We start from the raw sequence: 15,417 nt of genomic DNA on the forward strand, positions 1-15,417 counted from the left end.
TTTGGCGACATCGCGGTGAACGCACATTGGAAGCGTGTATTCGTCATCGCCATACTGGCGTATCACCCGGCGTGATGGTATGGGGTGCCATTGGTTACACGTCTCGGTGACCTCTTGTTCGCATTGACGGCACTTTGAACAGTGGACGTTACATTTCAGATGTGTTACGACCCGTGGCTCTACCCGTCATTCGATCCCTGCGAAACCTTACATTTCAGCAGGGTAATGCACGACCGCATGTTGCAGGTCCTGTACGGGCCTTTCTGGATACAGAAAATCTTCGACTGCTGCCCTGGCCAGCACATTCTCCAGATCTCTCACCAACTGAAAACGTCTGGTCAATGGTATCGGAGCAACTGGCTCGTCACAATACGTCAGTCACTGCCCTTGATGAACAGTGGTATCGTGTTGAAGCTGCATGGGCACCTGTACCTGTACACTGCATCCAAGCTCTGTTTCACTGAGTGCCCAGGCGTATCAAGGCCGTTATTACGGCCAGAGGTGGTTGTTCTTGGTACTGATTTCTCAGGATCTATGCACCCAAATTGCGTCAAAATGTAATCACATGTCAGTTCTCGTGTAATATGTTTGTCTAATGAATACCCGTATATCATCTGCATTTGTTCTTGGTGTAGCAATTTTAATGGCCAGGGGTGTATAAAGCCACTGTCAATGTCTGCGAATTATTAACGTAGCTGTGCTTCGTCCATCCCATCCACCCGCGCCAAGTTAGTTATAATCCCTTTATGCATATCCTGAAACTTTCATTTTTAAGACAATAAACCTAACTGTTGTAATGACCATTTATTTCCATGCATGGCTATAAGATCCCTCCTCCAAATAATACGCTACAGGAAAAAAATTAGTACACCCTTTTAGACGTTTCCACTTCACTCAACATTTATTGTTGCAACAGTGCTTATCGAGGACCTGAAATGATTACATTTACAGATCAATAGCACAAGCGATTCTGAATGATCAGGTATCGACTCACGCTGAAACATCCGTATCAGTACGTAGTGAAGCCTCCACGGGCGGCAAAGCAAGAGCTGACTCTGGCACACAGTCGATCGTACAATTGGCGAATACTGTACTGGGATACGTCGTAACACACCTGGTCGCCCTCATCACATAGTTATGTCAAAGTTGCGCCCTCTTGTCGCATAATACACTCACGCTCATAAATTAAGGATAATTGCAGAATGTGGTGCCACGCAACGTGGCACTACACAAACCTGGCGCTAATAGCATAGGCACGTAGGGAACACACACGACACAGATCTGTAAGTCCACGGTATTAGTGATAAGTTGAGAAAACCGTCCCAAAACACATGTGCTACAAAACGCCACTCTTTCCCGCGTATGTACCCCGACATTAATTTGGGATTTGGTCAGCATGCACGCGTACACAGGCCGCACAACGTGTTTGCATACTCCGGATCAGGTGGTCGAGCAGCTGCTGGTGTATAGCCTCCCATTCTTGCACCAGTGCCTATCAGAGCTCGCTTAATGTCGTAGGGATTTGAAGACGTGCAGCGATACGTCGACCGAGAGCAACCCAGATGTGCTCGATGCGGTTCAGGTCTGGAGAACAGGCAGGTCAGTCCATTTGCCTGGTATCTTCTGTTTCAAGGGACTCCTCCACGATGGCAGCTCGGTGGGGCCGTGCATTATCATCCAGCAGGAGGAAGGTGGAACGCACTGCACCGCTGAAAAGGCGGACATACTGGTGCAAAATGACGTCCCGATACACCTGACCTCTTACAGTTCCTCTGTCAAAGACAAGTAGGGGTGTACGTGCACCAATCATAATCCCACCCTACACCATCAAACCAGGACCTCTATACAGGCCCCTTTCAAGGACATTAAGGGCTTGGTATCTGGTTTTTGGTTCACGCCATATGAAAACCCATCGAGAATCACTGTTCAGACTTGAGCAAAGACGACGGTGAGCGTTCTAGTTCGACAGTTGCCATGAACCCTTGTGAGCCTCAAAATGGATGCTAGCAGGTCACATCGAATATTACAAACAACGAATCCCTGAAAACCTCGAAGGTCTCCTGACCAACGTGAATTCCATGTAAATGACTTTGTTTTAATGAAGACGGTCAGTACCATGAGAGGATTTTAAAAACAGACAGCAACGAGATTTGGGTGTCAACCACAGCCAAACATGGGGAAACCTGAATATAACCAGACAAGAATGATTTAGCCCGGTACAACCAAAGTAAAATTGTGTTGAATTTGAACCAGCTTATTCAGATAAACGAGTGCTGAACTCCTACATTCGTGGCTGATTTAGAATATCGAGTTAATTATACTTCAATTGCCGTAGGTACCACTAATAATGAACAGAGGTTACATACACTTATGTTCATACTGTCGTTTATACATTTAAACAGAATTTATTTTCCTTCAAGTATTATCTTTTCACGAGGAATTTATTTTTTGGAGAATTTATTCTTTTCTGAAGATCTTATCCCAACTCCTGCTCAAACAAAATGCATTTCGTCACGAAATTCGGGATTCCGTCTATGCCTCTCTCTGTATCAGATTATGGCAACTCATCCCTATGGTTATGCCAACTATCCTCACAGCCATGGCTACTTGGATTATTGCAAGCTTTTTAGAGGAAGTGGCTGTAGGGATACCTAAACACATATTTCATTGATGTGTCCTACAATTTAATATGGGACAGACTCAAAATGTGCACAGTGAAAATAAGTGAACAAGCACAGACAGCATAGACCGACAGCAAATCACACTGCCATGGCAGGAGTAGCTTACTGCCTCAAGGTTAGATTTAGTGAAACAAATATACTGAAACTGACTTACTTCAGAGTAAACCAAAAGATGGTATACGAACACGTCGTAGGAATGAGAACGACATGAGAAGTGTGTAAGAGACATACCAGATTGTATTAACATAGGATATATTTAACATACTGTTAGAAGAGTAGTATGAATGGTAACGTGGATAGCACCACAAAAGTGCAGAATACTTTCGATTGCCAGATAATTGAACTTGGACACCAACTTTGCCAGTAGAGCCCTCTAACACTATTTCAGGAAGAGTATTTAATGAAGAACCTAAAAATATACCACAGCCCGCTACACAATGCTTCTGTACAGGCATCGTACACAAGTTCAGGCTAATTAAACGTGCACAAAAGGATATAGCTGTCATTCTTCGCGCGCGCGCGCGCACACACACACACACACACACACACACACACACACACAGAGACAGAGAGAGAGAGAGAGAGAGAGAGAGAGAGACCATATCCTAACAGAACGAGAGGAAATACGAACACATGGTGCAACAGTAAATGGCATCAAAATGTTGAACCATAAGCAGTAAAAGTTCAGATGAACTTGTACTGCAGTAAATGTCTAACGTTGCACTGCAAGAGAACAATTTGTTGACTGGTGGATCAAGTAATACTTTAAAATTCAATGTCAGTTTAAATTATACACCACTCACATGGCAAATAACAGTCACAAAGTTCAGCAAGTAAATCTTTTATTCATTTATGTAATAAAGTGAACTAAAAATTCATGTGCCATCTCACCAAACAATCAAGGAACCCACACTTATGGCCAGATGAAAGTAATTTCGTCTGTTCACAATCGAAGTTTGTATAGAAATCGTGGCCGGCCGAGTGGCCGAGCGGTTCTAGGCGCTACAGTCTGGGACCGCGCGACTGCTACTGTCGCAGGTTCGAATCCTGCCTCGGGCATGGATGTGTGTGATGTCCTTAGGTTAGTTATGTTTAAGTAGTTCTAAGTTCTAGGGAACTGATGACCTCTGTGCTCCCATAGTGCTCAGAGCCATTTGAACCATTTTTATAGAAATCGTGGTAGATATGTAATCTACAATAGATCAGCCAAAAAAAAAAATTTTCAGTGAACATAAATTCTGTTAATGTTAATTAGTGAAAAGAATTGCTCTTAATACATTATGCATCGCGATGGTACTGAGACTAGTGGCGATAATGCCAACACTGCAACTTCCTGTAAGGTGAAAAGTCCAACGCAGAACGCTTCCCCGCATAAAGAAAATTATTTACCGCAGAGGCCCGTCAAAAATAATGGCACCAGTAGAGCGGAATTAATGTTCTCTGGGCCCTGTGGAACGCCCGACGTGACAGCAATACGAGCGGACACTACATCACGCAAATTTTATTCCTGGAACACTGCAGATATCGCAGTCAACAATGACAATAACGCTGCCAGCGCGCACACAACAATCGGCGATGCGCAGTTCGCCGTATCTGCCACGGGCGGCGCGCTGACTGCCGGCGAAAGATAACATCTCTGGCGCGTGACGTCACGGGCCCGGGTGCGCGCTTTCCCACAATGGCGGGCGCTGATAACGGAGGGCACAGTGCTGCCAACTGTCTCGTCGCGACAAGGCCTGGAAAGGGCCGAGGGGAGGGGGTTGGTGGGGAGCAGGGCTGCCCCGGAACCTCAGTTTCTGATATTGCACGGCAGCGGAGACAATGGGTTTCGACCGCGGCGCAGATACAAGCTGATTGTACTGCTCCAATAACCGAAGCGAAGAGCGATCGTGTCTATTTCTGTAATGTTCGGTCGGCGCTCTCACCCGATACCGATGCTTTTCGGCGTGAACTCTGGATTCTGGACACAGCAGTGCCCCTATTTCCAGGATTTCCATAATGTACATATGCAATCTGGTCTTATTGTTATACCGCTCCATGTGATATCAAAGTTCTTGTGCATTCTGTGCGAAGGCATAGGACCATAATCTGTTGCTATTGTGTGCATTGCGCGGAGGGTGCAAATTTCTTGCATTTGTATGTTTTCCCGTTTCTGCACTGAATGCATTATATGTAGACGTGGGACCATTTTGTAAAGCTGTATCCTTCATTTGGTCATTCATTTATATTTCACACCCAACTATCCAGGTAAAAAAGATGAAACCGAATGATATAGTACATGTGAAACTAAACTATCTGAATTTCAGAATTTACCGTATGTTACATTTAAATATCCACGCATCATCTTATCAAAATACGAAAATGTTTGGAACTTCAAACAAGGATTTTTAACACAAATGCAAAATTAAATATATATTTCCTATGTTGAATACCTAATGAGAAACTTTATTGAAATATGTCTTGAATTATATATAAAAGACGCAAGTCAATGTAAATACAAAAATTCCAGTTATGATATGAAATTATTTATTTCAACTAATGTAATTAATGCAATTTGTAGATGAGGATTAAGTTTTAAAATATACACTTCTACTGTATACTATTAGGGACATATGAGATTTTATTTCGATTGATAAAAATTTTTTTTTTCAGACATGATAAACATATCAGTATTTATTAGTGAAACATAGCACATGACTGATTAAATGGTTTTTCTTTCTTTCTGTATTATTGTGAAAAACAAGCTTTTTAAGGGTGTGGTTTGAAAGCGATATTTATACATATTAGAAAATATGTGTGTGTGTGTGTGTGTGTGTGTGTGTGTGTGTGTGTGGAACGATTTCAACATAATTTGGTGCACATACCCGTTAGTGTTAAGCGACAATCGCTGCTGTTGGGCAAGAACTACTTCCACATCGTAGTTCAGAGCTTATAACGTCATAAAAAATCAGATGCGTGAAGAACTGCTTCAGCATGCACGACGGTTAAGTTTGTTAGTTTTGGATGCTAAGTCTATTTGCAACGAACTTCACAGACAGTATCCGCATATGCCCCTAAATGCACCCTTAAATTACATGACGGTACCACACGTAGTTCAGGAGGTAAGATTTCATGAACACTAAAATGCGCATAAAACTGGCACATCATACATGTCCCTTAAATTTATTACTTCTTTGCTACTAACTCTGTTCACAAAATATTTCGCACACAATATCCACGTACAGCGCTGGAAGTGCGTACACAAGTTTATCATTGTACGACGTACAGGTCAGGAAATATGATGTCATAAACATTTAGACACGTGAAAGAACTCCGCATCATGCATAGAGTTTTAATACGTTTATTATTTACTAATAAGAGAGAAGAATTTGTGGGACAACTTGACCAGAAGAAGGGATCGGTTGGTAGGTCGTGTTCAGAGCCATCAAGGTATCACCAGTTTAGTACTGGAGGGAAGCGTGGAGGGTAAAATCCGTAGAGGTAGACAAAGAGATGACTACACTAAGCAGATTCAGAATGATGTGGGCTGCAGCAGGTACTCGTAGATGAAGAGGCTTGCACAGGATAGAGTAGCATGGAGAGCTGCATTAAACCAGTCTTTGGGCTGAAGACAACAATAACAATGAGGACGACGACAAGACACTCCCACAAACGAGTGACTGGGATTTCCTTGTCACCTGACAGCGCTTTGAACAGCTTTCAACTGTGTCACACAAACGGCTGAAGGCGATAACAGTAGATCTCTATAGAACTATGAAGGGGCGTTGCCATAGTGACGTTTACAAAATTGGGTTGTTCACACCTGAAGCAGATGCGCCCAGCGTACAGAAACTGACTGGAAAAATCTCACACCAAACCTGCTGCAGGAGTACGTGTAATGTTTCGTTTCTAATAGAATATTGGCAAAATGATTACCCAGCAATGCCACGTTTGTCAGCTAGTAGTTTTAATAAATTATCTGACCGCTCATCCATTCATTTAATGTCGCTGCAACATAATGGAAAAATATTTTTGAACTTTTATTTTCGTACTTTGGCCTACCTACTGCTTGGAAGGGAAATGCCTAGTAATCGATCACGTAAGCTATGGCAGTTACTTTTATTCCCAATCTGAGTTACATCACCCTTCCTTCTGTCCTAATATTCAATTAAGGCGAAAGTCAAGTGTGCCATTTGCGAATGAATCCTGAGAAACGCGCTCAAGAGGGAAAACATGACCTTCTCCTTAATAGTGTGTTCGTCCGTATTTGAAGGGATTATTTCAATATTGGGTCACGTCCATTACCTCCACTTTTCTTCCTATACTGTGAGAGGTGGCATGAGCCCCCTCTCATATTTCTATCTTACGATTTTCCTCTCTAGTTGCATGCAGTGAAGGGTCGCTGTTCCTTCACACGCGGACTTCCCACGCAGCGTCTCTCGTCAACCGGGTGGTCCGGTGACAGGCGGGATCCACTGATCTGGAAAGGGTTAAGCCGACGGGTGTGAGGGAGTCGAGTGAATGCTTTGCAGACGCCGACATTGTCAAAAGACACGCCCGGAGGGGTCTGAAGTAGCGGCTGGGCTAGAGGTTCCGTTACTTCGCAGAATCTTAGCGAAAACACTTTCTGGCGGGCTACCAGCGAGGCGTGGGAATGACTTGTGTACCCAGGCAGTTGTGGCGGGAAAATTCCCACGCTTTCTGCCAAATAGTAACTGTGATTGGCTGGCTCAGGGCATAGCTCCGTGACGTAGCAAAATCAGCGCAGAAATTGGCGCCAAGAATCTCCATTGGTGGAATGGTAGTGCTCCGGCAATGGAGTGGAATTTTCCGCCGGTTTTCGAGTTGCTGATTGGAACGTTTAACCACGGCCACTGTCGTGGGGGCGGGAATGTTGTGTGTTTGGCCTGTACGGGTGCTCTATGTAGTCGGCTCTCGCCTTTCGGTCGAGGACGTCGAAGCAACTACCCAGCGCCTCCGGTACGCCAGATCGTGTTCTGGCAGTTAAGAAGACAGTTTGGTAATGTATGTCCGCAGCACCGGCAGATAGGGATTTTCCTAGGTGATGATCAGAGCTCAGCAGAGCGCGCCTGTTCGTCTTCTTCTAACTTTGTTCTGTCTTGAGTAGCAGCAATTAATGTTGGGTTAGCTGTGTGTCTGTCTTAAGATTTGAGTGGCAAAGAATTGGCTCCACATACCACTTCGTCATAAACCTTACAATCTAGTTTAGGGACAACTTCACCTTCACAGCGTTTGTTTGTGTATCCAATATGAGCCAATTTGATGTATTATAAATGTTTCATGTGTTTTTGTTTATTATTTTGTGTTTAGTCTTAATAAATCATATTTTTATTTTCGACAGAACTTTCATTCTGTTAATCGGTAGAGCAACCCATCATTTCTCACTACGTTAATGAAACCTTCCTTTATTTAACTTATTTATCAAATTAAATTATTTCAGGTGCCAAACTCTTTTCTACTCCACTTGCAGGGTTGATTACAGTCAGTTCGCGTATATTTTTTAATCCTTGTGCAACAGCAAAAGTCGGAGTTAGAATGGGGGGGGGGGGGCTTAGAGGATCATTTACATGTGTAGATTCTAGAATTTAGTGTTAAATACACTGGTAGCCCCGGCACCTCGCAAATGCTTCTGAAATTAATGATCCAAACAAACAGAAAGAAAGGTTCATCTATAGCAAGACGCCATATGCTTGAATATTTCTGGTATCTCAACTGCAAATTTTTCAGCGCTCATTTAACTATCTCTGTATCTCAAAAAGAACAAAAATGGACTTGTACCACAATTGAAGTAAGCTCGTCATTTGTGACCCAGTAAAGTAGCCATTCTGCTTGAAACTGATTCGAAAATTCTTTGTTACGTTTCCAAGAGTATGTGGCAACAGGTCATGCAATTCCCGGGAATTACAGGCCGCCGGTTTGTAGACAAGTAGCTGACCCTTTATAGCGCCCCAGAGGCGTTCCATCGGGGTTCAGACCAGGCGAATTTAGTGGCCGAGAGCTAACGAAATGTCACTGCCGTGCTACTCAGACCACAGCAGCACGATTCTGCTCCTGTGACACGGGTAGTTGTTCTGCTGGAAGACGCCATCGAGGCAGGAGAAGCACGAAAGGACTGCAGGTGACACGCAGTAACGCTCACGTAGTCCACAATTGTGCTGATGCCTTAGATTACCACCACAGATCCCGTGGACGCCCAGGTGAATATTTGCCATAGGACTGGCCCGCGGCTGTGGTGCGCTGCTGGTTTTAAGAGGCCTTCTAGCAAAACAGTGCCTGATTTGGACACTATCACCGCCCAGGTGTACTGAGAAACGCGATTCGGCGGACTAGACAACACGTTTCGATTTTTTCAAAAATCCAATCTCTGTGACCCTATGCCCAGTGCAGTCGCGATTCGTAATTTCGTTGGATCAACATTGGAATATGTAAAGATCGCTGCGGAGTCTTACTTTCAACAACGTCCCCTAAAGGTATTTGTTCTGAAATACGAGGGTTGTTTAAGTAAGGGCCGTTCGCGCCTATAGTCCCGTAGTTCGCGCGGACGCCGCAACAAGCCAGCGCGCCACTTGCCGGCATCCTTCCCGTTCACACTGATGCAAGTTGCAGCTCTGTAGCAGACGTGGACGCATCGCTGTGCTACTTTATAATGTTTACGATTATTGAATTGCCCGCCGCGTGTGAGATACGGTCAGATACGTTTTTTGACCGCGAGAAGCCTATCAGCTGCAGAAATTCATCGTCAGTTAACAGAAGTTTATGGCTCGAATGCAATGAGTGAAGGTAAAGTGCGTCAATGGGTTAGAGAGTTTAAAAATGGCAATCAAAAGGTCCATGACGAAGAACGCTCAGGCCGGCCCTCTGTGATCACTAATGATTTGGTGGCTGCAGTCGAAACAAAGATTCGTGAGGACAGAAGATTCACAATTTCCACTCTTTCTTTGGAATTTCCACAAGTTTCAAGATCGGTTTTGTACAAAATTGCGTCTGAAAACCTAAACTTTAAGAAACTGTGTTCTCGGTGGGTACCCAGACTCCTCACGGAGGACCACAAACGGAAGAGATTTGCCACTTCATTGGACTTTTTGATTCGTTACGAGGAAGAAGGGGATGACATGTTGAGTCAAATTGTCACTGGAGATGAAACATGGGTATCTCATATCACTCCCGAAATCAAACGACAATCGATGGATTGGCGACACACAACCTCACCCGTCAAGGTCAAAGCCAAACAGACGCTGTCAAAGCGCAAGATTATGGCAACTGTGTTCTGGGACCGGCGCGGTGATTTGCTAGTGGACTTCATGCTACGAGGAACGACAATCAACTCAGATGCCTACTGTGCAACTCTAAAGAAGCTCCGCAGAGCAATTCAAAACAAAAGGCGCGGCATGCTGACAAAAGGAGTTTTGCTCCTGCACGATAACGCTAGGCCTCACACCTCTCAAAAGACTCGTGATTTGATTGATTCTTTTGGCTGGGAAGTTTTGGACCATGCACCATACAGCCCCGACCTTGTTCCTAGCGATTTTCACCTTTTCCGGTACCTGAAACACCATCTTGGCGGGCAGCGCTTCAATGACGACGATGAAGTGAAAGCGGCCGTGAACTCTTGGCTGTCGGAGCAGGCGACCGAATTCTTTGAAGAGGGAATTAAAAACTTAGTTGTACGGTATGACAAGTGCTTAAATAAACAAGGCAACTATGTAAAAAAATAGGTAAAAGTGTGTAGAATCGGAAAAGTTTTTTTACAAAAGTATTTGTATCTTTTCTTAAAAAATAAAAACGGCCCTTAATTGAAAAACAACATGCCGACAACTCGTGATTTTACCGCCATTACTGGATGCTCACGTTAGTAGCACGCCCACAGCCGACCAGTTTCGCTGTATGTGAAATGCCAGTTCCTGGGCACTTTATCACATTAGTCTCACACCTTTGCCAAAGCCGCTCATGACAGTGGAATTTCCCATTTGGGGCCCGCAGCTTCGCTAGAAACATTGCCCATTCGCCCCTCCTGTGTTTAAGTACTTAAAACTAAACTCCGCTCAAACTGGACGTGATGGGCCAAAGGTACTGACCGGCCGCCGTGTCAGTCTCAACCCACAAACGTCACTGGATGCGGATATGGAGGGGCATGTGGTCAGCACACCGCTGAGAACGTGCCACAGAACGTTGATCAGATGTCTCATCAACTGAATCGTGCCTAGTTGAATTCTGCAACAGGGATCAAGAGCTGTTGACAAGCTTGGTGCACGCAGCTCTTTTGAAGCTGCTCGGCAGATCAGATGGTCACCCATCCAAGTGCTATCACAGCCTGACAGTGTTTAACTGCAACGTTCCACACCTGTCTTGCGAACTTAGTTCGAAAAGGTGCACAGCTGCGGTAAATCCGCTGTTGCTGACAGAGGTGGTAACTCAATTCATTAAATTTCATTACGTGTATACAGTAATTCAGCAATAAATTTAATAGTGTGTTCTCTCTGTTCATACACTGGCCTGGGAAACTAGTACAGAGCATAACTGAAAGAAGTACTCAGTGAGACGAGCAGAAACGACCCTTTTATTCGACGAGAATATTCATATTGATCCAGAATGAGATTTTCACTCTGCAGCGGAGTGTGCGCTGATATGAAACTTCCTAGCAGATTAAAACTGTGTGCCCGACCGAGACTCGAACTCGGGACCTTTGCCTTTCGCGGGCAAGTGCTCTACGAACTGAGCTACCGAAGCACGACTCACGCCCTGTCCTCACAGCTTTACTTCTGCCAGTATCTCGTCTCCTACCTTCCAAACTTTACATAAGCTCTCATTCTGGAAACATCCCCCAGGCTGTGGCTCAGTCATGTCTCCGCAGTATCCTTTCTTTCAGGAGTGCTAGTCCTGCAAGGTTCGCAGGAGAGCTTCTGTAAGGTTTGGAAGGTAGGAGACGAGATACTGGCAGAAGTAAAGCTGTGAGTACCGGGCGTGAGTCGTGCTTCGGTAGCTCAGATGGTAGAGCACTTGCCCGCGAAAGGCAAAGGTCCCGAGTTCGAGTCTCTGCCAGTTTTAATCTGCCAGGAAGTTTCATTCATATTGATGTCACCGCAAATCACAGTGGTGATCAGGGCATTACAAAAAGCGAGAGAAGTTTCTTAATAGATTGTGCGATCACAACGGAGAGCAATATATATGCTCCGGAATGTACTTCCACTCTGACCACATGGCTGGTAAGGAATTCTTCTGGTAAGGCGTTCCATTCTGTACAATAATTCACACGCACATCTTCACCCTTCTTAACCCTTTACACCAACAGGCACTTCACAAAACAAATCAACGAACATCGACAAGCTACAAACAGCATACTGACGTCGAAACGGAAAGCATTTAACATTCTGACTGCTTACCGGGCCCTATTTCACCTGCTAGGAAGATATTGAACTATTGATCTTTTCAGCATCGAGGTCAGGTCAGCTGGGGGTAACGTACGGTCTTGCTACTTGAAAGATAACGTCACGGAGACCTCAAAGGAAAGGCAGAGCCACTGGTATTAGCACATCAGAAGCTTAACGCCTGCTGTCTAAATTATTGCTTACTTGAAAGAGAGTTGATCTTGTTGTGTATTCAGTGTCATACCATTCCATCGTACCAGTGGCTCGTGGGGTATAGTAATGAAGCGTGAAAGCTGGTAATGATCCTTCTCTTCAGAGCCCCCACAGACGTAGGACAAAAAACAACAACGCTAGAAATGCAGATGTCAGGAAAACTTGCACGTGGTGTTGTTGTACGAGGGTTGGAACTTTAATAGTGGCAACTATTTATTTACAGCTCGTACAAAATAGATCCATGTTTCAAAGTCTTACTGACCTTCAAAGTAGTCACCAGCATTGTGTGTAACCCGTTGCCTGCGATGTGGAAGTCGTAGGATACTCTTAGCAGTGCCAGTTGTGTTGACAGTTCGAGCGGCGAGGTCTATTGCCCGACGAATTTGTAGCAGTTCTCAAGCGAATGCCGTGAAGTGTTTCCTTCAGTTTAGAAATCGAGTTGAACTTATGAGGGCTTAAGTCAAGGGAGTGCAGTAGGGTGATATAGCACTTAGCAACCCCATCAGTGAAACAAATAAGTAACAGGTTCCACTGTACGTGCTTGAACGTTGTCCTACAAAACGATGGTCAGATTCTGCAGACATTGTCATCAGTTCTGTCTCTATGCTGTTCATTTTTTGGAACACAGCGTACGACCAGCTTAGAAGTGATGACAAACCTAAGGACACCACATACATCCATGCCCGAGGCATGATTCGAACTTGCGACCGCAGCAGCAGCGCGGTTCCGGACTGAAGCGCCTAGAACCACTCGGCTACAGCGCCTGGCGAAGGGAGCTCATCTGACGAGAAAAGTAAGCTACTGATCACTATAAAAATTTGGTTTATTACCGTAAGGCATCAATCAAACTGATTTACTCACTGAATGAAGAATATAAATATTTTACAACTGTACAAGGAATTGCAAATACGAATTATACCCTTGGCGCCGGTGGTCAGACACATGAAAGGATAATATGAATCTCTATCAGGGATACGGCTAACAACTCACTGCGAAAATGGATGATCATTTGTAGAAAGATCAGCAGAAAAGCTTTGGAGTTTGCACCGATGACACGTGCTTACCTCTCGTAAACGGTGCGATTGCACGCGATGGCTGCAGTAGCAAATGACAACCTGCAGCTACCTCAGGTGATTAACATTCTTCATGGTGTCCCCAAAGCAAATGTACTCTTCAATTTCCCTGCACTTTGTCCGTCATAATTTTATTCCCAGGCACGTAGCTGGTTCTGCCAGTGCATGAATCTCGCCGGCCAACTGCAGTTGTCTTTGTGACTTTCGAACAATAACAGCCGGCCCGTGCGGCCGAGCGGTTATAGGCGCTTCAGTCTGGAACCGCACGACTGCTACGGTCGCAGGTTCGAATCCTGCCTCGGGCATGGATGTGTGTGGTATCCTTAGGATAGTTAGGTTTAAGTAGTTCTAAGTTCTATGGGACTTATGACCTCAGATATTAAGTCCCATAGTGCTCAGAGCCATTTTCTTCGAACAATAATAAATATTCAAACAAGTTTAACAATTTTATATTCTCGTGGATTTTATCATGGCTAACCACTAATGGTATGGCACGGGAAGACGAGCACGAAATGTGCCCCCCTACAAGACACATTTCAAGTTCCAGCCAGTCAAAAGCCTTATACATACAGAAATCCCGCCTTCTGCCACAGTGATCACTGACAGCCAACCACAAGAAACCTTTCTCAAATTTAAACGAACGGCAGCGTCCAACATCTGCTCTTGCTCTGAGCTCCATGTTTCCCTCTCCTGTCTGTTGGACCGTATGTCAGGTGACTCCTTTGGTTTGTATCCCACTGCTGTCTGGGGCGTCTTCAAGAGACGTCTTCGCTGGTAATCGTTCTACTCCAGTCGATGACATTCCATGTTTCCCTCTCCTGTCTGTTGGACCGTATGTCAGGTGACTCCTTTGGTTTGTATCCCACTGCTGTCTGGGGCGTCTTCAAGAGACGTCTTCGCTGGTAATCGTTCTACTCCAGTCGATGACATTCCAGTCCGAAGACGTGCCACAGACAGCGGTGGAATGCCAACCTGACGTTCCCATATGGCCTGACAGCCAATGGTCTGACGTGTCATTTCTTTTGATAGCATGAGCCCTTCGGTTATCATCCGCGACACACATGCAGCACTAAGGTTCATGGATGATATTCTTCGCTCCGTTTTGTTGGGCTTCATGGCACAGCAATCTGGGCTTACATTGCAGCAAGATAACGCACGCCCGCACACGGTGACAGTTTCTACCGCTTGTCTTCCTGCTTGTGAAACCCAACCTTGGCCAGCATGGTCGCCGATCTTACCGTGAATGAGAAAGTTTGGAGCATTGTGGGCAGGTCGCTCCAATCAACTCAGGGTTTCGACGATCAGACGCCCTAATTGGACAGAATGGGGCACGATGCCCCTCAGGAGGACATCCACAATTCTTCCAAACAGCGCCAAGCCGAGTAACTGTTTGCACAAGGGACAGAGGTGGACCGACGCGTTACTGGCTTCATCTACATCTACATCCATACTCAAGAAGCCACCTGGCGGTGTGTGGCGGAGGGTACGTTGAGTACCTCTATCGCTTCTCCCTTCTATTTTAGTCTCGCTTTGTTCGTGGAAAGAAAGACTGTCGGAATGCCTCTGTGTGGGCTCTAATCTCTCTGATTTTATCCTCGTGGTCTCTTCGCGAGATATACGCAGGAGGGAGCAATATAGTGGTTGACTCCTCGGTGAAGGTATGTTCTCGAAACTTCAACAAAAGCCCGTACCGAGCTACTGAGCGTCTCTCCTGCAGAGTCTTCCACTGGAGTTTATCTATCATCTTCGTAACGCTTTCGCGATTACTAAATGATCCTATAACGAATCGTGCTGCTCTCCGTTGGATCTTCTGTATCTCTTCTATCAGTGCTATCTGGTACGGATCCCACACTGCTGAGCAGTATTCAAGCAGTGGGCGAACAAGTGTACTGTAACGTACGTACTTTGTTTTCGGATTGTATTTCCTTAGGATTCTTCCAATGAACCTCAGTCTGGCATCTGCTTTACCGACGATCAACTTTATATGATCATTACACTTTAAATCACTCTTAATGACTACTCTCAAATAATTTATGGAATTAACTGCTTCCAGTTGCTGACTTGCTATATCGTTGCTAAATGATA

Source organism: Schistocerca americana, chromosome 10 (assembly GCF_021461395.2).
Source record: "Schistocerca americana isolate TAMUIC-IGC-003095 chromosome 10, iqSchAmer2.1, whole genome shotgun sequence".
Classification (NCBI taxonomy): Eukaryota; Metazoa; Arthropoda; class Insecta; order Orthoptera; family Acrididae; genus Schistocerca; species Schistocerca americana.